The sequence below is a fragment of the Giraffa tippelskirchi genome, chromosome 9 (genome assembly GCF_054371585.1).
Source record: "Giraffa tippelskirchi isolate mGirTip1 chromosome 9, T2T-mGirTip1v1.2.pri, whole genome shotgun sequence".
NCBI lineage: Eukaryota > Metazoa > Chordata > Mammalia > Artiodactyla > Giraffidae > Giraffa > Giraffa tippelskirchi.
This window is the reverse complement of record NC_137283.1, coordinates 144,497,547-144,521,063: the sequence shown is the minus strand read 5'-3', so window position 1 is coordinate 144,521,063 and position 23,517 is coordinate 144,497,547. Positions and strand designations below refer to the sequence as shown.

Genomic DNA, 23,517 nt, shown 5'->3' with positions numbered 1-23,517 from the left:
GATGAGTGAGAGTCATTTGTATTTTCCCTTCCGGCTTTAGAATGAGCTGAGCTGTGTTTCACTGTTTTCTGTAATAAGAAATAGTTTGTGTAAGATTAGTGTTAAGAGCTGAATTGTGTTCCCCAAATTCATATATTGAAGTTCTAACCCCTAGTACCTTGGAATATAACTGATTTGGTGATAGGACCTCTAAAGAGGTGACTAAGTTAAAATGAGGCCCTTGAGGTGGGCCTTAATCCAATCGAACTAGTGTCCTTATAAGAAGAGGAGATTTGCACCTAAAGAGACACCAGGGATGTTCACACATAGAGAGAAAAGGTCTTGTAAGGACACAGCAAGAAGGTAGCCATCTGCAAGCCAAGGTGGGGAAGCCTTAGAAGACATCAATTCTGCTCACACCTTTATCTTGGTCTTCTAGCTTCCAGACTTGTGAGAAGATAAATTTCTGTTTAAGACACCGGGTCTACAGTGTTTTGTTACAGCAGCCTTAGCAGACATACAATTAGAACGACTTCTTTCCTGAAAGTTGAGCTGAACTCACTAGGTAAAAGCTCTTGGGTCTAGTGAAACATCTTGATCACTGATTTAAATTAGTTAATAGTTTCAGGACTTTTCTATTTTCTAGTTTTTCTTGAGCCAGTTTTGGCAAGCTAAGTTTTTCAGGAACGTGTATGTTTCACCTATTTTCAAGGATGTGTGTTCATTTGCTCAGTCATGTCTAACTCTTTGGGCTTTCCAGGTGGTGCTTGTGGTAAAGAACATGCCTGCCAATGTTGGAGATGTAAGAGATGTGGGTTTGATCCCTGGGTCAGTCAGGAAGATTCCCCTGAAGGAGGACATGGCAGCCCACTCCAGTATTCTTGCCTGGAAAAATCTCATAGACAGAGCAGCCTGGTGCTCCGTCTATGGGCCATGGTCCATAGAGCTGCAAAGAGTTGGACATGACTGAAGCCACTTGGAACATCCAACTCTCTGCGACCCCATGGACTGTAGTCTGTCAGGCTCCTCTGTCCATGAAATTTTCCAGGCAAGAATACTGGAGTGGGTTGCCATTTCCTACTCCAAGGGATCTTCGTGACCCAGTGATCGAACCCATTTCTCTTGTGTCTCCTGCACTGGCAGACAGATACTATACCACTCTACCACCTGGAAAGCCCGTTTTCAAGGTTATAGAAATCAAATTGTTTATTCCATCCTCTTGCTACCTTTTAATCTGTGCAACCTCCGTAGATACATTCCTTTTCATTTCTATTATTGTTTATTGAGTATTTCTTCTCTTCCTCATGGATATTCCCAGGCGTGTCATTTCTATTAGTCTCTTCATAGAGTGAACCTTTGGTTTTGTTGATCCTTGTATATTTGTTTCTGTTTCATGAATTCTCATATTTATCTTTATTATTTCCTTCCTTCTGCTTTCTTTGGGTTGATTCTGGGAAAGTCTTACTCTGAGAACTAACATTTGGGATATGCAGTATAAGTCAGGGGTTTTCAAACTCTGCTGTGCAAGACCCTCGGATATTCTTGGGGCAGGGGGTATCTCAGAGGATACCATCCAGGGATCCTCTCTCCTACCCACTCCAGTTGCCACCAAGAAAGCTCAGCTGTCTTCATCAAAGTAACTCTGGGAACTCCCTGGTGGTCAAGTGGTTGGACTCTGCACCCACTGCAGGAAGTACAGGTTTGATTCCTGGTCAGGGAGCTAAGTTCCTTCAAGCTGCATGGCAAGGCCAAAAAAAAAAATCAAACTTGCGCTACTTTTATCAATTTTACATGTAGAATTTCCATAAAATTTGGAGGTTGCATCTTCTAAAAAAGAAGATAGCTTTTAAAAGTTTGAAGGCTACAGAAGAATTGAGACAAGGAAGTATATTTCTAGTACTTATAGATACACATATTCCTATTGACAATGTAGTGAGTTAATATTAAAGTACCAATTTATAACTAGGGAAATCTCTCCACATTTGTCAATGCCAGAACCCTTCTAAATTGAGATCCTGTAATTCTATCTGTACTTACAAGATCAATGACCTTAAGTATAAAAGGCTTTTGGAAAATTCTTCACAGCCCAGCAGTGTTTAGAATTTGTGCTGAGTATTAGCTAATTTTTTACTCTAAATATCCTTTTAGGTAAAGTTCTATGAGATGGATGAAAGAACAGTATTTCTCAATTTTGAAATAGACAATTTTCTTGCTTTCAAATATTTCATTAGTTTGCTGAATATGTCTATGAAAAACTCTCCCAGCTTGTTCCTCATCTCCAGACTTAATCTTGCATGAGTTGTTAACAAGCTTTTGGTAAATTATTCTGTTGTAGATCACTGCCATAAACTATTCATGTTACTGAGAGATGAGTTAATAACATCAGATTGTATTTCTTAGTGTAAAAATTTGGATAACATTAAGTCATTTAATATATGCCTTTGATTCCACAAGCAGAAATAATTTATGGACTTATCTATATGATTTGGCATAAATGTTTCTCTTATGTCTGTATCACATTTTATTGTCAAAAATTAATGTGATGGGTTCTTAGAAAAACAAGTTAAAAATTAAAATACTACAGAACAGTACTGAGTCTTAGCTACAGCTCTCTTTTTTTAATACTTGCAGATAAGTAATTTGATTTAAAATTAATAATAATTATCATGTCTTTCCACCATGGCAAATAGATGATTACCTGCCTTCATGCATTTGATGTGGATTTCACAAAGCAGGAGCAGTAATTAGCTGAACCTGCTAGCTAATTACCATCAGGAGAAAAAAAAAAAACTCAACAATAACAAAAATCTCAACTGCTGGTTTAGACAGTCTTTAATATTGTAGTACATGGTGCTAAACACCATTAAATATGGGCATCCTTTCAGAGCTTGGGAGGAAGATATGTTTCAGCTAAAGACTTCCCTCATGGCTCAGTTGGTAAAGAATCTGCCTGCAATGCAGGAGACCTGGGTTCGATCCCTGGGTTGGGAAGATCCCCTGGAGGAGGGCATGACAATCCACTCCAGTATTCTTGCCTGGGAAATCCCATGGACAGGGGATCCTGGCAGAGTACAGTCCATGGGGGTCCCAAACAGGTAGACACGAGCAACTAAACCACCACCACGTTTCAGCTAAAGAAGTACAATGGACCCACGGCAGGTCTCACAATTAGACAAACCATGGTTCCTCTGAGCTATTTTATGCCCTTAAAATTACCCAAAATAAGAACTTCTTTTCCATTCTGTATAATGCAGAAGGGCCAGTTCTCATCCAAGCATATGATAAATGGGTTTCCAAGGTTTATGTTCTGTTTTAACAAAAAAAATAATCTGTCCCTTCCACGAAGTGCTAGCAGTCCCAGCTTAATGCCCTGCTGTTGGGCTCATCAAATATTCTGTACATTGGTTCCCTGGCCATAGCTATCTTGCATCAAACTACATAAGAAGGCTCATTCTTCCACATCATTTTGAGGGGCTTGGGGGCAGAATCACTCACATAGCTCATTTACACACAATCATTTGTTGAGCACCTATGAGGTGTCAAGCCCGGTGACAATCAGCAAAGACTGTCTTCACGAAGCTTGCTTTCTAGTCCTGGCTGGTCTTCTTCTGAGCCCAGCATCCCAAGACAATGCCTTCAGCCTCTGCACTGCTCCCTAAGCTTCAAGGCGCCCCTGGAGTATTCTGCTTGGTAGGGGGCTCTAAGGACTCTGATTCTGAATCCAATCCCCCGCTCCCTAAGCCCGAAGTCAGCAGTGAACCTAGTTCCCTCTTTCCCATGCGCTGCCTTGTCCTATCTGGTATCTCAGTTTCTACTTTAAACAGAGATTTTTGCCTGGGCTAAATCATTCTCACCCTGGACTTGAAAGTCAGCTTCTGATCCCTTCCTACTGGCTGTAATCCAGCTCCAGCAGACAGACCAGCTTCCTGACAGGGACCGCTTAGTGGCGCTTCCAAAGTCCCCCTCACCCCCCAAACCCTGTCCATTTCCGGTCACAAGGCTCTGCCTGTATCTGAGTGCAGATGCAGTTCTACACGGCTGAGCCCCACTCTCAGTCCCTGCAGCCCATTAAGAGTCTTCCACTGGTTTCCCTCGGTGCCTGGGTCAAACACGGGAGCCTGATCCTGCCCATCCAACCCTGCCTTAATTGCTGATTAGACACTCATGTGTTTCCCCTACTAGAGTTACGACAGCCAAGCCTAGAGAGCTGAGCTTCCTTCATGTGGACCAGACAAATCAGGCTTTTGATGTTTAGAGGAGAAAGCCAACGTCTTCCTTTCCATGGCTCCCGGTCGTACATTCTTCTCTCCCTTGGGGCTGGGGTCCTAGTCTTTACCACCTGTCCATTACTCTGGTCCCAAAGAAAGAAACTCCTCCCCCTAGCTCAGCTGCTCCCTCTCACCCTGGACTCACCCCTCCCAGAGAGCCGTGGTGGACATGACCATCTAGAGTCTGACAGTCTCTGGGCCAGCAGTGCACATTTGCTCATTTCTTACACAGAGAGGTAGAAATTGGCCAAGGTTTGTTGAATAATTGCATCAAACCCTACACATTGTTTGAACCTCTTAAGCCCTCCCAGGATGGATGAAACGCTGCCTTAGGGTCTCAGGGGAATATCATCAAGTAAAGCCAGCAGGTTCTGGTGCCTTAACTAAAGGTCACATGATGCTTCATTTGTGTCAGAATGGAATGCTTATTCCATTCTTTACCCTTTTCCCTCCAAAACTGAGGACTTCATCTTCCGTTTAAGTCGTAGCACATTTCCAGATGTTCAAGCTGGTTTTAGAAAAGGCAGAGGAATCAGAGATCAAATTGCCATCATCGAAAAAGCAAGAGAGTATCAGAAAAACATCTATTTCTGCTTTATTGACTATGCCAAAGCCTTTGACTGTGTGGATCACAATAAACTGGAAAATTCTGAAACAGATAGGAATACCAGACCACCTGACCTGCCTCTTGAGAAACCTGTATGCAGGTCAGGAAGCAACAGTTAGAACTGGACATGGAACAATAGACTGGTTCCAAATAGGAAAAGGAGTACGTCAAGGCTGTATATTGTCACCCTGCTTATTTAACTTATATGCAGAGTACATCACGAGAAACACTGGGCTGGAGGAAGCACAAGCTGGAATCAAGATTGCCGGGAGAAATATCAATAACCTCAGATATGCAGATGACACCACCCTTATGGCAGAAAGTGAAGAACTAAAGAGCCTCTTGATGAAAGTGAAAGAGGAGAGTGAAAAAGTTGGCTTAAAGCTCAACATTCAGAAAACTAAGATCATGGCATCCGGTCCCATCACTTCATGGCAGATAGATGCGGAAACAGTGGAAACAGTGGCTGACTTTATTTTTCTGGGCTCCAAAATCACTGCAGATGGTGACTGCAGCCATGAAATTAAAAGATGCTTACTCCTTGGCAGGAAAGTTATGACCAACCTAGACAGCGTATTAAAAAGCAGAGACATTACTTTGCCAACAAAGGTCTGTCTAGTCAAGGCTATGGTTTTTCCAGTGGTCATGTATGGATGTGAGAGTTGGAAAGAAAGCTGAGCACCAAAGAATTGATGCTTTTGAACTGTGGTGTTGGAGAAGACTCTTGAGAGTCCCTTAGACTGCAAGGAGGTCCAACCAGTCAGTCCATCCTAAAGGAGATCAGTCCTGTGTGTTCATTGGAAGGACTGATGTTGAAGCTGAAACTCCAATACTTGGGCCACCAGATGCAAAGAGCTGACTCATTCGAAAAGACCCTAATGCTGGGAAGGATTGGGGGCAGGAGGAGGAGGGGACGACAGAGGATGAGATGGCTGGATGGCATCACTGACTCGATGAACATGGGTTTTGGTGGACTCAGGGAGTTGGTGATGGACAGGGAGGCCTGGTGTGCTATGGTTCATGGGGTCGCAAAGAGTCAGACACAACTGAGCAACTGAACTGAACTGAACCGGGACCAACTTTTGTTGTACCAGGCAGGGATTCGGATGCCTTGTCCAGAACCCTGAGATTCAACATCAAGTCACTTTTCCATTCATCTCTCTTCATATCTTGAATTTTCTGGTCCCAGCAATCATCACTTAACTGCTGTGATCCCAAAAGCCGATCCATCTGAACCCAAGTTCTAATAGTTGGCCCTGAGGCCAAACCTCTTTCTTAATTATGTGCCTATTACTGTAGTTTTCAGAGCTCGTAATTCCGTTTTGCTAGTTCTCCACCCAATGGCTTTGAATCTGAGTCCAGAAGCGTGTGTACTTAGCACATGTTATATGCAAAATAATCATTAATTGGTCAATTGATTTTAAAATACCTGGGCTACTATAATAAATGGTAGGCATCAAACCCAGAGAAAGACTCAGAATAGCCAGAATTCACTCAAATAAGGACTTCTGGGATTCACTCAAGTGAGAACTAAAGGGCAAGGACTGTGTCTTTTTTTAAATTTATTTTATTGAAGTACAGTTGGCTTACAATGTTGTGTTAATTTCTACTGTACAGTGAAGTGAATCAGCACTTATACATTCTTTTTCATATTCTTCTCCATTATGGTTTATCACAGGATTATTTTTTTTTTACTTTTTATTTTATATCTGAGTATAGTTGATTTAAAATGTTGTGTTAGTTTCAGGTGTACAACAAAGTTATTCAGCTATACATATACATGTATCTATTCTTTTTCGATCTTTTCCCACTTAGATTGTTGCAGAATATTGAGCAGAGTTCCCTGTGCTATTCAGTAGGTCCTTACTGGTTATCCATTTTAAATATAGCAGTGTGTACATGTCATTCCCAAACCTCTTAACTACTGAGTGAAGTTATATGTGGAATCTACAAAAAAAAAGATACAAATGAACTTATTTACAAAACAGAAACAGACTCACAGACTTAGAGAACAAACGTATGGTTACCAGGATGGAAGGGAATCGGGGAAGGACAGTTACAGACTGTGTGCTACTGATTCACTGCTGCCTCTCTACCTTGGCACCATGCCTGGCACCCAGGATACTCTTTACAATGTGATAAAGGAATGGGTTTACAGATGGCACGCACTGTCAGACTACTCCCTGAAGCTGCCTGTCTCCCTGCCGGCCAGTTAGCTCTCCTCCTCCAAGATTTCCCACTGTCATGCCATGCCAACCTGCTCTGAACCACAGCCACCTCCTCTGACCTTCCATCCTTCCGAGGATGTTAACTGTGAACCAGAACCACCCTCTGTGGTTGTGGTCATAACCTCTGGAGGCTGTGTGCTGTTTCCCAAACAAAGTAGGAGCTGCAAGTAGGTGTGATGGCGCTACCTCCGTGTCACTGTTGCAAAGCTGGCACTGAGGGGAATGGGACATCAGGTTAAGGAATAATAAGAGCCGTAGACCCATCAAGCTGTTTGAGGAAGCCCATGCCTCCTATAAATTCTTATGTAAACTGGGTCTAGGGAAATTTCTGCAACTCAAAAAATCAAGTCTTCTCAGCGAAATTCCTTTTCCAAATAAACAAGTTGAGGATGATAATAATAAGCCGAGGATGAATGATAAACTTCAACTCTCATCCTGAACCACCCTTACAGCATACACAGGTTCCAGAAAGCCCGGTTCTGTCAAAAGCTGTTCCCTTAGGATGGTCCTTGCCGTCAGAAGCCACTGACAGACCGGATGCTGCTACGGAACATTGAATCCACAAAATGATCCATGATCAAAATCAAAATTTGCATGAGAAAAACATCCAAAAAGATCCATAACTATGTCTGATTATAACTGATGGTACAGAGTAGCTCTCAGAAAGAAAAGACAACCCACCCCTCTCCAAGGAGCCCATTAATACCAAAGCATGGGGCTGCTTTGCTTGGAATGAGGTACTTAGATTTTCATGGCTGCTACCTTTTTTCTGTGCAGGAGAAACTGCTTACAAAATATCCTCAACCCCTCATCCCAGGTTGTGACTAAACTATTAAAAACAGTAGCTAACATTTTAGGATAGTTCCTAAGTGCCCGGTAGTAAGCTACACTTATAACCCTCACAACAACTCTATGATGAAGGTACTATTACTAGACCCATTCTACAGATGAGAAAATTGAGTCAGAAAGATGTACCAGCTTACCTAGGGTTACACAACTAGTATGGAGTACAGTACAGTGGGTATTTGAATAGCGGCAACTGGATGACAAAGCTCACACTTAACTATGAGGCTCACTGGGCTCCACTAAGCTCCATAGTAAACATATATCTTTTATATCTTGCCAGTCTCTTTGGCTTCATTTGATCCACATTATAATCTCCTTGAGGTCAGGAATCATGTCTTTTATTTTATTATTATTTTTTTTTACATAGTGAAAACTTTTATACTTGGAATTAGCCAGCTGGACTCAGTTTAGATGATCCCAATTTTGTTGGCAACATCCAAAGCATCATAGTCAGGAGCCAGTCGAACATATGCCTTCTTCTCTCCATCAGGCCTGATCAGAGTATTGACCTTAGCCACGTCAACGTCATAGAGCTTCTTCACAGCCTGTTTAATTTGGTGCTTCTTAGCCTTGACATCCACAATGAATACCAGTGTGTTGTTGTCTTCTATTTTCTTCATGGCTGACTCGGTGGTGAGGGGGAATTTGATGATGGCATAGTGGTCAAGTTTGTTTCTCCTAGGGGCGCTCTTCCGAGGATATTTGGGCTGCCTCCTGAGCCGCAGTGTTTTGGGCCGCCTGAAGGTGGGTGACGTCCGGATCTTCTTTTTCTTGTGGCTGTGGACACCTTTCAACACTGCTTTCTTGGCCTTCAAAGCCTTTGCTTTGGCTTCAGCTTTAGGAGGGGCAGGGGCTTCCTTTTTCGCCTTCGGCGCCATCTTCATGAAAAGGCAGGAATCATGTCTTTTAAAAATTTGTATCCACAACCTTTAGCAGTGTTTGAAATGTATTAATTTTCCAATTCAATCAACACTTGAACCAGCAATCCTAGTCCTGGACATATATCTGGAGAAAATCATAATTTGGAAAGATATATGTACTCCAAAGTTTACTAGAGCACTACTTACAACAGCCAGGACATGGAGGCAACCTAAGCGTCCATCAATGGAGGAATGTATAAAGATGTCATACAATGGAATATTACTCAGCCACAACAAAAAGGGAAATAATGCCATTTGCAGCAACATGGATGGACCTAGAGATTGTCATTCTGAGTGAAGTCATACAAAGACAAACATCATATGATATTGCTTATATGTGGAATCTTAAAAGAAATGTGCAAACGAACTTACAAAACAGAAATAGAGTCATGGATGTAAAAAACAAACTTATGGTTACTACGGAAAGGGGAATGAATAAATTGGGAGATTGGAATTGACATACACACACCACTATATATAACACAGATAACTAACAAGAACCTACTTATAACAGCTACTCCATACTCTGTAATGACCTATATGGGAAAAGAATCTAAAAAAGAGTGGATTATCTATATATGTGTAAGCGATCCACTTTGCTGTACAGCACAAAACATTGTAAATAAACTCTACTCCAATAAAAATTAATTAAAAAACAAAATTAAATTAAAAAAAATTTTTAAATCAACATTTGTTGAATGAATGAATCAAGTTGTACCACCACACAGATTTGAATCTACTGCTGTCTACCTTAGGTAGGACTCACTGCCTTCCAGTCAAGAAAAACATGCCTCATAGCTGTGTTATCGCCAGTTCCATAGTACTCGTATTCTATAGACCTCTTTTCATAAGCTCTTGCCAAATTCCCTGCTTCTGTGATTAAGCAAAGTGCAAACATATCATTTCGTCACTTGGCAACTTTAGGATAAATCTCTGAGAGTGTAAACCAATGTTCTACCAATCTCAAAAGTGAGAAAGGATTGTGTTTTCTTTATAGATCGTTCTGTGTAGATATAACCTAAAGATAGCTGCTAGCATGCATTTCTGTAACCCACCTTTGTATGATATGACAAGTGCTTTCATTAGTTTAATCACTGTTTAGTAAAAAAATATTCAATCTTTTCCACTCCTAGAGACAGAAGGATTGCAAAGGAATGTTCTCTATTGCTACTATGAGTCATAGTGAAATCATTGGTAACTAAGTGGCCCATATTTTGGCTCTTATGGCATAAATAGATGATACAAAATTACATTCAAAGACAGGAACAGAAATTTACTAACTCCTAAGTTCTCTGAGTTTCATACTCAAAATAGAAAGATTCAGTACAGTGTTTCTAATTCAAGTGTGTGAATTCTGACTGCATGTTTTAAGTACATCAGGGTTAGAAATTAAAGTCTATGTGAACAAACTATTATTTTTATACTTAAATTCTTTGTAGACTTTTCTCTTTTAATACAGCTGAATCCTTCAACAAATTTTGGCAGAGCTAATCATTTTCCTATGCCCTTTCTGACACTGCTAAATACATCAAATACCTATTTAAACAGCACAAAATATTTTTATTTAGCTAAATAATTTAGAGAGCTGAACCCTGCCATATTTGGCAGGCAGTTTTTGATTTTGCTTTTATTCCTAAATATTATATTATAAGCACATACTCATGTCACTAAAACTGTTGATGAATATGAATAATACCCTATAATTTCTATCATTTACTTACTTGTTATCCTATTCTTGAATATGAAGGATATCCAAGTTTGTTTTTTTTTTTTTACTATTATAAGTAACACTATGATGAATATGATCATACATCCATATCTGATCCTTCTTTGGTTAAAACTTGCAAGGAATCAAGTTGTTAAATACAAGATAATGAATGTTCTTGAGGTTTTTCAGTAAACAGCCAAATTGTGTTCCAGTTACCTGCTATGGCATCAAATTACCTGCTTTCTCTGCCCCTGCTGGTATCTACTGTCTGTATCTGATAATTAGAAATCTAATTTTATGTCATATTATGTTCTTTCTGTCTCTCTCTCTTTGTAGCTTGTTTCTTAGTGTGATGTCACTGTGGTTTGTGAGTGCATGGTCAGCTAAGAATCATGGGAATGGCATAAGCTTGGACCAAGGTTCCACTTCCAGAAAGAGTTTGCTCTGGATTGTGCCAGCACCCCAGTGGAGTTCCAATCTGGAACCAATGTAAGTTATTTGTTTGGCTAAATAAGTGGCATAAATTCTAGGCCCAACTTACATGAGGATGGGACTATGGTTATAACGTTTTATAGGTGGTCTTTTTCTATCCACAGCCTAAGAGGAAACAGGTAAATTTACTTGTATGCTCAGTCACTCAATCACGTCCAGCTCTTTGTAGCCCCATGGACCGAAGCCCACCAGGCTCCTCTGTCCATGGGATTTTCCAGGCAAGAGTACTGGAGTGGGGTGCCATTTCCTCCTCTAGGGGATTTCCTGACCCAGGGATGAAAGTCATGTCTCCTGCATTGGCAGATGGATTCTTTACTACTGAGACACCTGGGAAGCCACTGTTAAGTTTCTTTATCCACTTTTAAATGTGTGTGTGTGTGTGTGTGTGTGTGTGTATACTTTTTAAACATTTATTTTGGCCACACTGTATGGGCATGAGGGATCTTCCCCAAACAGGGATCGAACCTCTGCCTCCTGCAATGGAAGCTCAGTCTTAACCGCCAGGGAAGCCCTCCTTATTCCTTTTAATGACAGTTTTTTTCCCTCTAACTTTCCCTCCTACTAAGGGTAAAACTCTTCGTTTAGGATCTATGTGACACACCTAGGCATCAAAACCCAAGGATCAGGTGCCAATTTCCAGGAGACTGCCTTGCCATCCCCGTGTCTAATTGTCGAGATAAACTGCATTCATTTAAAGGGGTCTCAGTGGTCAAGCAGATGAGGGGAGAAAGGCTTGTTATATTCATCTTCACACCCCACCTTTACTTTCCAGGTCAATGAGAGACATCAACTCAGTCAATAGCAGGACACCAGATGACCTCACCCCATCCACCCTGTCCACCTGGAGATCAGAGAGATTTCCCCAAATCCTTCAGATGCTGACAAAAGCCCTGAGGTCAGCAGTGGCTTGAGTGCCTGTTTATCACGGTGTTGTCCAACTCCCTCTGGCTTTGGCTCCATGGTTTTGAAATTTCACCTTGACATTTAGAGGGATGTATTTCGTTCTGGGCTTCCTTGGTGGCTCAAATAGTAAAGAAGCTGCCTGCAATACAGGAGACCTGGGTTTGATCTCTGGGTCGGGAAGATCCCCTGGAGAAGGGAATGGCAACCCACTCCAGTGTTCTTGCCTGGGAAATCTCATGGACAGAGGTGCCTGGTGGGCTACAGTCCATGGGGTCTCAAGAGTCGGACACAACTTAGTGACTAAAACCAACCAATCAACCATCTCATTCTGACTCCCTGTGTAGGTGTTCTGCCACGGAAGAGTATTCAGGGTTACCTCATCTGCCATGTTGCCAGAAGTGGGCCCATCCATCACCTCTAGACCTCCTGTCACCACCCCCTCCCCACGCTCCAGAGTTGCTGGCATCCTGCTCACAGTTCTACCTCCACTCCAAGCCATCTCATCATCCTGGGCCATGTCAGCATGTATGTGGGTGACCCATCTGAAATCTCAGCCTCTCAATTCCTTGAATCTCTCACTTTTAATGATCTTTATTTTCACCTTCTTTCAGTCACCTACTACGGGCCTTTTCTACCACACCAGTGACACCACCTTTACAAATGTGAATTCCATCATGTTCCTCTTGAACCACGATCTCTTATATTTCCAGTTTTCTCATTCAGTTACTTCCTTGACATCTCCAGTCTTCCCTCTCCTTCCTGTCCAGTTTACATCCTAGAGTCCATTCTTTACACTCTTAGTCCACCCACTTTGCCCAAACACGTTTCAGTGGCACCTGCCTGAACAACAACAAACTCAGAGGAATGCAACAGTCTGCCTTTTTCACACTTTCCCCTTGAGCTTATGCAAAAATCCACATAAACTATGTAGATGGTGCCTCTTGTATTAAGTTCTGTATCTGCTTGCTCTAAACTGCTCAGCAATGATTTCAGGTCTCCACAGTTCATTCTGTCTGCCGTGATACACAACCGTCATTGCAAAGCTTCTCCAGGAAACCGGTGACTCTCTCCACGGCCCTTGACAAAAGAATTGTCCTCCTACTTCACAGGAGAAACAGATGCCATCAGAGAACTCCTTCAGGCTTCCTGCCACCAAATTTCTACCTTACCCCACTGTGGCAGGCAGGCAGCCTTGTAATGGTCCCACTTCCCCAGGATTCACACTCCTGTACAGTCACCTTCCTTTGAGTGAGGGCTGGGCCAAATGACTCCATTGTAAACGAACAGAGTTAAGCAGAAGTGACTGGATACATTGCCTCTGAGGGTGATGACGAAGACAGTGACTTTGACCTTCCTGGCCCTCTCTTGCTTTCTCTTGGGCTCACTCCGCCATGTTTCCAGCTGCCCTGTGCAGAGGCCGATGGGGCAGGAAACTGAGGGCTGGAGCGCCGGGCAACGACCACCCAGGAACTGGGATCCTTGGTCCAGTGGCTCACCAAAGACAAAACCCTGCCAACAGCCTGGTGAGCGAGCTTGAAAGCGGATCTTTTGTGAGTTGAGGGCGGAGATGCTACAGTCCTGGTACATACCTGGATTGTAATTTCAGAGACACTCTGAGTCAGAGGACTCAGCTAAGATGCCTGGATTCCTGACCGCAGACATAATCACCGCATTGTTTGAGGCAGCTAGTCTTGGGGTACTTTGTTGTCACAGAACAACAGATAAGGAATACACACGCCCACTCAGCCTTCCTGCCCTTCTGGCAGTGGGAAAGGTGCATCTCTCAGCCTGGGAACATTTCACCACCTGTGGGAGAGGCCCTTTTCCTTCTCCTGCTCCCAGGTCCTAGTTTGTCCCCCACAAACAAGCTCCTCCTCCAAGATCTGGCCTGACTTGGGGGCTCCTCCCGCCTTCTCATCACCCGTGTCTACACGCCTCCTTTAAGAGTAGGAACGAAGTGAAGACAGGAGCCACGCCACTCTGGTTCACTGTTGTGCCCTCAGTTCCCACCACCATCCTGTAAACATGAAAGGCTCTTCATAATTATTTGGTGAATAAAAGTATCAGGAATGGATATTCTAAGTGTTTTTGGAGATAGTCTGTTTCTTTGGTGTGGGTTGGCACTGCCATGTCACTCATTTTAAACCTTAAAGATGAAAATCTAGTTTGAAACTATACACATGACAGTCATTTGCTGAAACGGGTGCTATGGCTGCGTTGCTGGTTTTGGCGTTTTGCTTTGGCTGTGCCACAAGTCAGGCAGCATCTCAGTTCCCCACCAGGGATGGAGCCCTGAGCCCCCTGCAGTGGAAGTATGGGGTCTTAACTGCCGGACCACCAGGGCATTCCCACACACCTATTTTTTCAATGAAAATATTTCTCTCAGCTTTATCATTAAATGAAGAGGCCCATATTAGCCTCTGAGGACAGTTCCTAAGTCCACACGACTACTTTTCAGGGAGTTATAAGAATTTGCTTTAAAAACACTTCAGGAGACAAGAGGGCTGCAGCAGGCAGTTTCCTGGCGGGCACCCTGCAGAATCAGGGCCCAGGGGCTCCCACAGACACTCTGTCAGCCTCAGAGCAAAGACAAGAGAGGAACATGTCTTAGTATTGGTATATTGTTTTTTTCTTTTTGGCCGTGCCACGTGGCATGAGAGATCTTAGTTCCCCAACCAGGGATGGAACCCACGCTCCCTGCAGTAGAAGCTCGGAGTCTTAACCACTGGACTGCTGGGGAATTCCCTGAGTTGTTGTTGATGTTGCTTTCTACTAAAGACAGCCTCCTGCCAAATGAAAATATTTTCCTTCCTTCAACCAGGTCATCTGCTAGCCAATAACGCCCCCTCATGCAAAATTTTTAAAGTGGGTCTCTTTTCTTCTTGGCATCTTCCCAGGTGGCACAGTGGTAAAGAACTCGTCTGGCAGTGCAGGAGATCCAAGAGACTCAGGTTTGATCCCTGGGTCAGGAAGACCCCCTAGAGAAGGAAATGACAACCCTCTCCAGTATTCTGGCCTGGAAAGTTCCATGGACAGAGGAGCCTGGCAGGCTATAGTCCATGGGGTCACAAAGAGTTGGACACAACTGAGATACTGCACACACACAACTGTGAGAGTACAAAAAACTTTTCTTCTTGGCAGCTTCCTAGCTTGGCAAGCAGTGTACAGGCTGGATTTCAGGCCACACTCTCCCTCAGGGTCAATGCTCTTATGCAGTGAACAATCTACACATCCTTACATTGCTACCCTGCTCAACACTTCATACAGGGAAAAGCTGATTTGTTCTCGAGTTCTGGGCTCCCTTGCCTCCCCGAAGAAAGTCAAGGGCCAATAAGAGTTGAATTACATTAGATGATCCAAGAAGTGGTGGGATAGAGAATGCTGCTTCACATTGAAGAGGGGAAGGGGTAAAGCTGGCTAGTATTTCCCTCCCCTGGGTAAGGCAAGTCTGCGGGCACATCTCCAGCAGCCACAGGGCCCCCCATCCCACACGCAATGGTCGGTGAAGGAGCAACAGTGATTGTGAGCAGAAGGAGCAGAGAATAAGGCTTCTCCCTTGACTGACCCACAGGAGAGGGAGGGGGCCGGGCAAGCAGTGGACCAGGGCAATCTCCCCGGTGTTGGCAAATCAATGAGGGATGGGGTATCTTGGACCAGACTTAAATTAATGTAAAAAGATAAATAATCAGACTTTACCTGCACAGTATAACATTATATCTGTACCCAGATTTCCCCAAAAACCTCCCATGTATCCCTTATTACTACCTGCACTCCTTAAGTCTTTGCTGAGGTTCTATTTCTGGCTCAGATGGTAAAGAATTCGCCTGCAATGTGGGAGACCCAGGTTCGATCCCTGGGTCAGGAAGATACCCTGGAGAAGGGAATGGCTACCCACTCCGGTGTCCTTGTCTGGAGAATCCCCGTGGACAGAAGAGCCTGGGAGGCTACAGTCCACGGAGTCACAAAGAGTCAGACACAACTGAGAGACTTTCACTCATTCATTCACTCACTCATTCATTTCATATTTAAGATACTTAAATAGGTATTTCAGGGCTCTCCCTGCCTCTCTCTTCTCTCACTTCCCCTCTATCTATTATATGATTAACAGATTCATCTCTTTACATGAAGATTTTCACGAAGACTTTCAGGATATAACTATGGTACCCAAACATTTTCAACTTCTCCCCACTTATTAGAGGCTGTAACTCCAAGTCATTGCCTGGGTTCAAAGCCTTGCCCAGTAGGATTTCAATGTATACATTCTGTTTTATCTCCCATTCTCCTAACCTGTGATTCCAGCCAAACTGAAAATTCACCTGGAGCTCTCTCCTCTTAATGCCTCTGTTCATCCCATTTCTTCTGGTTGGGATTTTTGACACTTTTTTTTTTAAACAAAATCTTATATAACCTTTAACATATTAATGGTTAAATATTAACATGAAAATTTTCCCTTCTCCCAAATCCTTTCCTAACTCCTTCAGCCCCTAAAGTCTCTTCTCATCTTTTATATTATTTGTGATCACAATTAAATTTTCCTACATCATGCAATAATTTATCTTAAAATGCTGAGGCCCTTGACTATGAGTTCATAGGGGCAGGAATGAGAGCAACTGCTTACCATTTTACATCTTTAGATCCCCTAGAGTAAGAAATGGCAACCCACTCCAATATTCTAGCCTGGAAAATTCCACTCACAGAGAAGCCTGACAGGCTACAGCCCATGCGATTGCAAAGAATCAGACATGACTGAGCATGCATGCATTCTTTATGCTGCCTAGTATAAGGTTTTGCACATAAGCAAAGTAAAATGATTCATGGATTGAGTCTTCCTTTTACCAGAAGATCCACCATTAACAAAATTCTTTGTGGACTTAAAGCATGACTTTGAAAATAAATTTTTTTTTCGTTACACGCCATTCAACTTCTCACAAAAATGTTCACTTAAAGTTTAATTGCAAACTCTGAAAAGTGTATCTTAACAAAATTAAAGGACATAAATACATAATCTGATATCAAAGCTTTTTGTTTTGTGTGTTTCTATGTGTGTGTATGTGTGTCACTGAGTCTGAAGTATAGTTTGTCTACAACATAACCTGTGGTGGAAAATCTGGCCCTCTGTGAAGAATTTTAGGCTGGTAACTTAAAAAAGAATGAATATTACCTGTTTCAAATTATGTTTTAAAACCAAAAAGCTGAATAGTAGAAATATACTTCTCACTGGCTGCGCTTTAGGTAGTAATGAATACTCTTCCGAAAGTTCATAGACGTAAAGTCTGTTAAACATTTTTGCTTTCAAAACAGCTCCTTTTTGAATGAAGTCAACTCGGCAAGCTTTCATTTACAGGAATAGAAAATTACCAGGTGACTTATAAAATATGTAATCCAGAAAATGTGGGAGAAGGGGCGCCCTTCCAGAGCCAGATCAGGAGATCCCAGTGCCAGTCATACAGCGGCCTTCCTCACTAGTCACACTCTGGGTGTAATTAAGAGAATCAGGCTTGGGGTGCAAATCCTATCACACAAAGAGCAATCTACTGGGAAGACACCAAGATTGGAGACACTCCAAATGTCTGGCCAACATAAAGAAAAGCCCTGTGGATAGACAGGTCTTATCATCTACGTCAGCTGTGTTGGACACTGATTGAAAAGAGATCCAATTCAGCCAAGGGCATTGGCTTCCCCGGACATATCTCATTCCAGAAACATGATTATGCCCTATTAACTGAAAACAGGGACCCTTTAAAAGTTCCTACAAACTTTTTAAACAATTGTTCACAGCCTGGACACAGACTCCTTTTTCTAAATTGAAAACAAATGTCCACTTAGAAAGACTCAATGTACTTAAGAATCAATTGTATTCTGAAAACAATTTACCCCAAAAGGGACTGGCTTTTTATTTTAACAAAACAGTCCAATAATGGTTTTAATAGATTGGAAGATAAATAAACATTACGAAGTTAAAAACAAAAAGTCACTCATCTAATATTGGTTCTCAAGGACGATAGTATTTTGCAAGAGGAGAAAACTCAAAGAAAAGCATTTGCAGGTACATCTGTCTTTTCAGTAGAAGCTATTAAGTGCAAATAACAAGTCTCCTTTGTGGCTAACATTTGCTGATCTGTATAACCTTTCTGCCATCTAGTGGCTAAACTTCAAACAGCAACTAAGGAGAGATTTTTCTGCAAGCCATCTTTTGAGCTGGTGTTTTGAAAGTAGTTTATTACTAAGAATATAAAAGACGGATTTTTTATATATGAACTATTCTGCACCATAAAATGCCCAGGTGTCTTAGGAAATTAAGATCGAGTTCCTATAAAATGCCACACAAAATATAAAAAAAAATTTTCTAAAAAATCACAGGTAAAGATAGGAGTAAGTTAACCAACTTATATTTTAAGACTTTGTAAATGACAAAGCTAAGATATCATATTGAACTGTGGCTAGGAATTATGACATTCATAGACTCTACAGTTAAAATGGGGGAAAATGCTGGAAGATATTAAGTCAAACATAAAAACAAGAAAATATACGCAAGAAAATAATGTATTGCTTGGGAATATTTTCAGAGTTGTCAATGATTATTTATTTATTCACCTAATTATAGCTCTAAACTATGTTACAAAAGGATATTTTGTTGGAATTAACTAGCCACGTAAATATTGAGAAATCTAATCTGACCTTTGTACCTAGCCATTCTGTAGAGATAAAGAAAAATCTGGCCAAATTTCACAGGTCCCTATTAACAGTGTTATTTTTCACATTTGGGAAAGGAGTTTGCTTTCTTGTTAACACCATTCTATTACTGAAAAACAAATGGCAGAAGGCCAGCTGTTAGATTTAGAACTGAAATGAAGCATCTGTAGGAGACAGTGCCTCATCGTTCGTGGCTCTTCTCAATATTGCTATGGAAGAGGTCCTGGTTGTTTGAAAAATATTTACATCAAATTTCCAACGCAACCAACTCTAGGAACTATTGCTTCTTTAAATGTCATTAAAAGAACATAAAAATAATTTGAAATTTTAAACGTCTTCAAGAATCATTTATCATGAGTACTTATAAAATGATTCAACCGAAAGAAAATGTGTATGAGCATAAAAAGAAATTTCAAGTAAACTCATGTCTTTCTTAAGGTGAAAAAATATATCTATAACTTTTAAAAACTGAGTTCTATAGGAGCTTGCATGTTGAGAGATATAAAAGCCACTTACGGAGCTAAAAGACAGAGGCAAACCTCATTGTGTAGCACTTTATTGGGCTTCACAGACATTGTGTTGCTTTTTCGTTTTGTTGTTTTATAAAATTGAAGGTTTGTGGCAACTCTGAGTTGAGCAAGTGTATTGATGTCATTTTTCCAAAAGCATTTGCTCACTTCATGTCTCTAGGTCACATTTTGGTAATTCTTGCAATATTTCAAGTGTTTCATTATTCCTACATCTGCAGTGATGATCTATGATCGGTGATCTTTGATGCTACTACTACACTCATTGAAGGCTCAGATGATGGTTAGCATTTTTTTTTTTTTTTTTGATGGTTAGCATTTTTAAAGCAATAATGTATTTTGAGGTTAAGGCATGTAAACTGGTTTATGTATATATATAATAATACTATTGCACACTTAACAGCGTGATGCATGTGTGCTCAGATGCTCAGTTGTATCTGACTCTTTGCAACCCCATGTAGGCCGCCAGGCTCCTCTGTCCATGGAATTTTCACAGCAAGAATACTGGAGAGGGTTGCCATTTCGTCCGCAAGGGCCAATTCTGACCCAGGAATCTCACACTTAATACACTGTATTGTAAACATAAAGTGAAAGTGTTGGTTGCTCAGTTGTGCCTGACTCTTTGTGACCCCATGGACTGTAGCCCACCAGACTCCTCTGTCCTTGGAATTCTCCAGGCAAGAATACTGGAGTGGATAGCCATTCCCTTCTCCAGGGGATCTTCCCAACCCAGGGATTTATTTTTATTTTTGGCTGTGCTGGGTCTTCATTGTTATGCGAGCTTTTCTCTAGCTGTGGTGAGCAGGGGCTACTCTTTGCTGCAATGTGTGGGCTTCTCATTGCAGGGGCTTCTCGTGTTGCAGGACATGGGCTCTAGGGCACATGAGCTCAGTAACTGCAGCTGCTGAGCTCTAGAGCACAAGCTCAATAGTTATGGTGCATGAGCTTTAGTTGCTCCACAGCATGTAGGACCTTCCCAGATTAGGAATTGTACCTGTGTCTCCTGCACTGGCAGGCAGATTCTTTATCACTGAGTCACCAGAGAAGTCCTGTAAACATAGCTGTTATATGCAATGGAAAACTGAAAAACTCCTGACTCACTTTATCACAATATAACTTTATTGTGGTGGTTCTGCGGCTAAACCCACAAGATCTCCTGAACTTCATGAACACTGAAAGTAGTGTGGAGGGCAGACCCTGAGGTGACCCATGGTGATTTCCCATCTCCTGATGTCCACGCCTTTGAATCGCCCCCAATGTTTGGGTGAGAATCAGACCTGTGATTTGTTAGCCAGTAGAATGTGGCAAAGTGGGTGGGGTGTCCCTCTGTGGTTATATGGTGTTATATAAGACTGTTTCAGCAGACCCGAGCAAGAGATCCTCCTCTCTGGGTTAAGGAAGTGAGTGGCCAGGTTGAGGAAACCCACTGAACAGCCTTTGATCAACAGTCAGCAAAAACCTGGGGTCCTCAGTCATACAGCCCCAGGAAAGGAATTCTGTCAACAAGGTGAATGAGTTTAGAAGTAGACTCTGCCCCACTCAAGCCTCCAGGTGAGAACACAGCCCACTGACACCCTGATTGCAGTCTGGCAAGACCCTAAACTAGAACCCAGTTGAGCTGTCTCATGCTTCTGATTCAGAGAAGTTGCGACTTGTTTTAGCCACTAAATTTGTGGTAATTTGTGATGCAATGATATAAATGGCATGGTAAACAAAATTCACAATTCTACAAACACATATGGAGAACTAGATCCAGATCCGAGCCTGGCATAGAATAGACCTTGACAGCATAGCTAAACGGAGGTGCTATGCCCATATAAAGATCAGAAAGGAAGGCAAGAGTTTAATGCCTAGTTCCGAGAATATCATAATCTCTTTGAAGGAAAATGGACATGTGATTAACTCTGATGAATAACTAAAATAAACAGTAACACAGGTACAAGCAACATGACAGGATGCACCGAAAAGGGTCTGTATCAATAGAAATCTTTGCAAGTTACAGAAAACTCAACTTCAAAAAAAAAAGACTGGGAAGGAATTCACTGATTCACAAAACTTCAGTCTAGAGGTAGGGCTAGCCTCAAGCATAACTGCATCCACCCTCAGAAATTTTCTAGGCTCTTCCCTTCTAAGTGTGTCACTTTTACACTTGGGCAGGCTACCCCCATGTTGACAAATAACAACCACAGGAGTCACACGGAACCATGAAATACAGAAGTTTCTCTTTCATAAGCCCCAGTGAAAGTCTCCATGCATCTCATTGGCCAGATTGAGTCACAAACACATGCACCCTTCAGCCAAGCTCCACGCCAAAGACAGTCAGAGTTCAGCCCTGGAGCAAAGAATGAGTCATTCCCTTTAAACCACACAGATGATAATGCTGCACAGAGGTGCTTCCTCCACAGGAAAATCTGAAGGTAACTGGTGGGAGTCAAAGGAAATCAATGCAAAGGCAGTCACCAATCAACGCGGATCACGGGGCCCCACTAATTCTGAGTGGGGAGATCATGGATGTAATATATAATGAAATACAACTATATTCTGCATGAAGGGTATAGGAGAACACTGCATATACTAGGTTCCTAACAGTTCAATAAGTATAAAATTATTTCAAAGTAAAAAGTGAAAAACATTTTATTTTGTACTCTAGATTAGACAGATAAGACCAACCATCCATAGTTTAAAAACAAATAGGTTTTTTTAAATGTGATAATAAAAAATAGACTCATAGGAGTAAGATTTGCGAATTTCGAAAGGAACCACTTTTTGAAATCAATTTCTATAAGAAACATACTCTTTTCAGAAGAAAAAAAAAATAAGGTTAGGTTTACATTTGATGGAGGCATTTAGACCCTCTAGTTTCAGCCAAGAAACTTTCCAGTCCACTTCAGTGTTGAGCTGTATATATTGATTGAATTGACTAGAAAATTGGCACAAAGGTCAGAGAAACAGAGATGCTATACCAGGAATTCAGCAAAGGGTGGAGGTGTCAGGATAAAATATGAGGTGAGAGGAATTTAGGCCAGTGAGGAGCTAAATTGCAGAAGAGGAATGCCAGAGAAAATTTATATGAAAGAGAAAAGAATTTTTTAGCAAGAATAAAGTTTAAAAGCAAAGAAAAGTCTAAAAGATATTGACTCTGTGGTTAGGTGCAAAAAAGAAATGGAGAAATAAGAAAGCATAGTAGATCTTTTGGTGAGAACCTTTAATTGTGTGGCTTCCATTCTTTTCAACCATATAGAACAACACAGAATATGCTTTTCTGTAATCAGACATGTTGGCGGGTCAGTGTTTCATGAATAATTGAGCACTAAATATGGTAAGAAAATATCCAGTATCTCCTACATAAACATTTCATAAGGTAAATACCATTTTTCAAAGAATATGAATAGAATGTTATAAACATAACATTAAAATAATACTGAAAAAATAAGGCACCTAGTAGAAGTGGCTGATTCCAGGATGGGGACAGAGAACACAAGATGAAACTGGAACATTATATGGTGCCAGAAATAAGGAGGTGCTTTAAAAAAAATGATGAGGACAGGTCAAAAGGACATAGGAGTCAACTGGAATAAGCTCTCAATAGCCAAATATGCTACAATTTGGGCAACAAAATAACAATAGTAATGGATTATAACACAGAATAAAATAAATATTCATGAGTCTGTGCTTAAGTCACTTCAGTTGTGTGCGACTCTTTGTGACCCTAAGACCTGTAGCCCACCAGGCTCCTCTGTCCATGGGATTTTCCAGGCAAGAATAATAGAGTGGGTAGCCATCCCCTCCTCCAGGGGATCTTCCTGACTCAGGGATCAAGAGTCGAGTCTCCTGTGTCTCCTGCATTGCAGGCAGATTCTTTACCACTGAGCCATCGGGGAAGTCCATCTGATGCTAATCACTGGGTGTCAAAAATGAAAGTCTCTCTGTCCAGTGGGGATCTTCTTTAACAGACATGCCATCAAGTAATTTATCTATACAGTTTCCAACCCTTCAGTCATTTGAATACCACCTCTCTGATTTTTGCCATATCTGCATGCCAATTATACTTTTATCTACTGGATTTTTCTTTTTAAATCTCTCCATGTTCTCCAAGGTTATTTTAAAAGAAATATTTATATAACTACTATGAGTGGAAAATGGGAATCACCTGCTGTAAATAAAAGCAAATTATAAATGTAAATAAATATCTAAAATACTTAAATGTATATCTATATCCCACATAAAATTATTTCACATACCACTAGTGGTATGCATGGCACAATTTGGAAAATACTTCGGTACAATCTAAAAAATGTAGATACATCGAAATTTTAAGGATTTACTATCCACAAAGAGGAAAGACT

The 23,517-nt window shown here is 41.4% G+C and overlaps 1 protein-coding gene and 1 pseudogene across 4 annotated transcripts in view; both read right to left on the bottom strand.

Moving 5' to 3' along the window:
• The window catches only part of PHACTR2 (phosphatase and actin regulator 2), a 293,838-nt gene that overhangs the window by 235,860 nt on the left and 34,461 nt on the right, over positions 1-23,517 (bottom strand). The gene's annotated exons all lie outside the window — the stretch shown is intronic.
• Positions 6,647-12,299, bottom strand: LOC145522028 (large ribosomal subunit protein uL23 pseudogene; annotated as a pseudogene). Its single transcript, XR_014065851.1, has one exon. The product of XR_014065851.1 is annotated as a large ribosomal subunit protein uL23 pseudogene (transcript).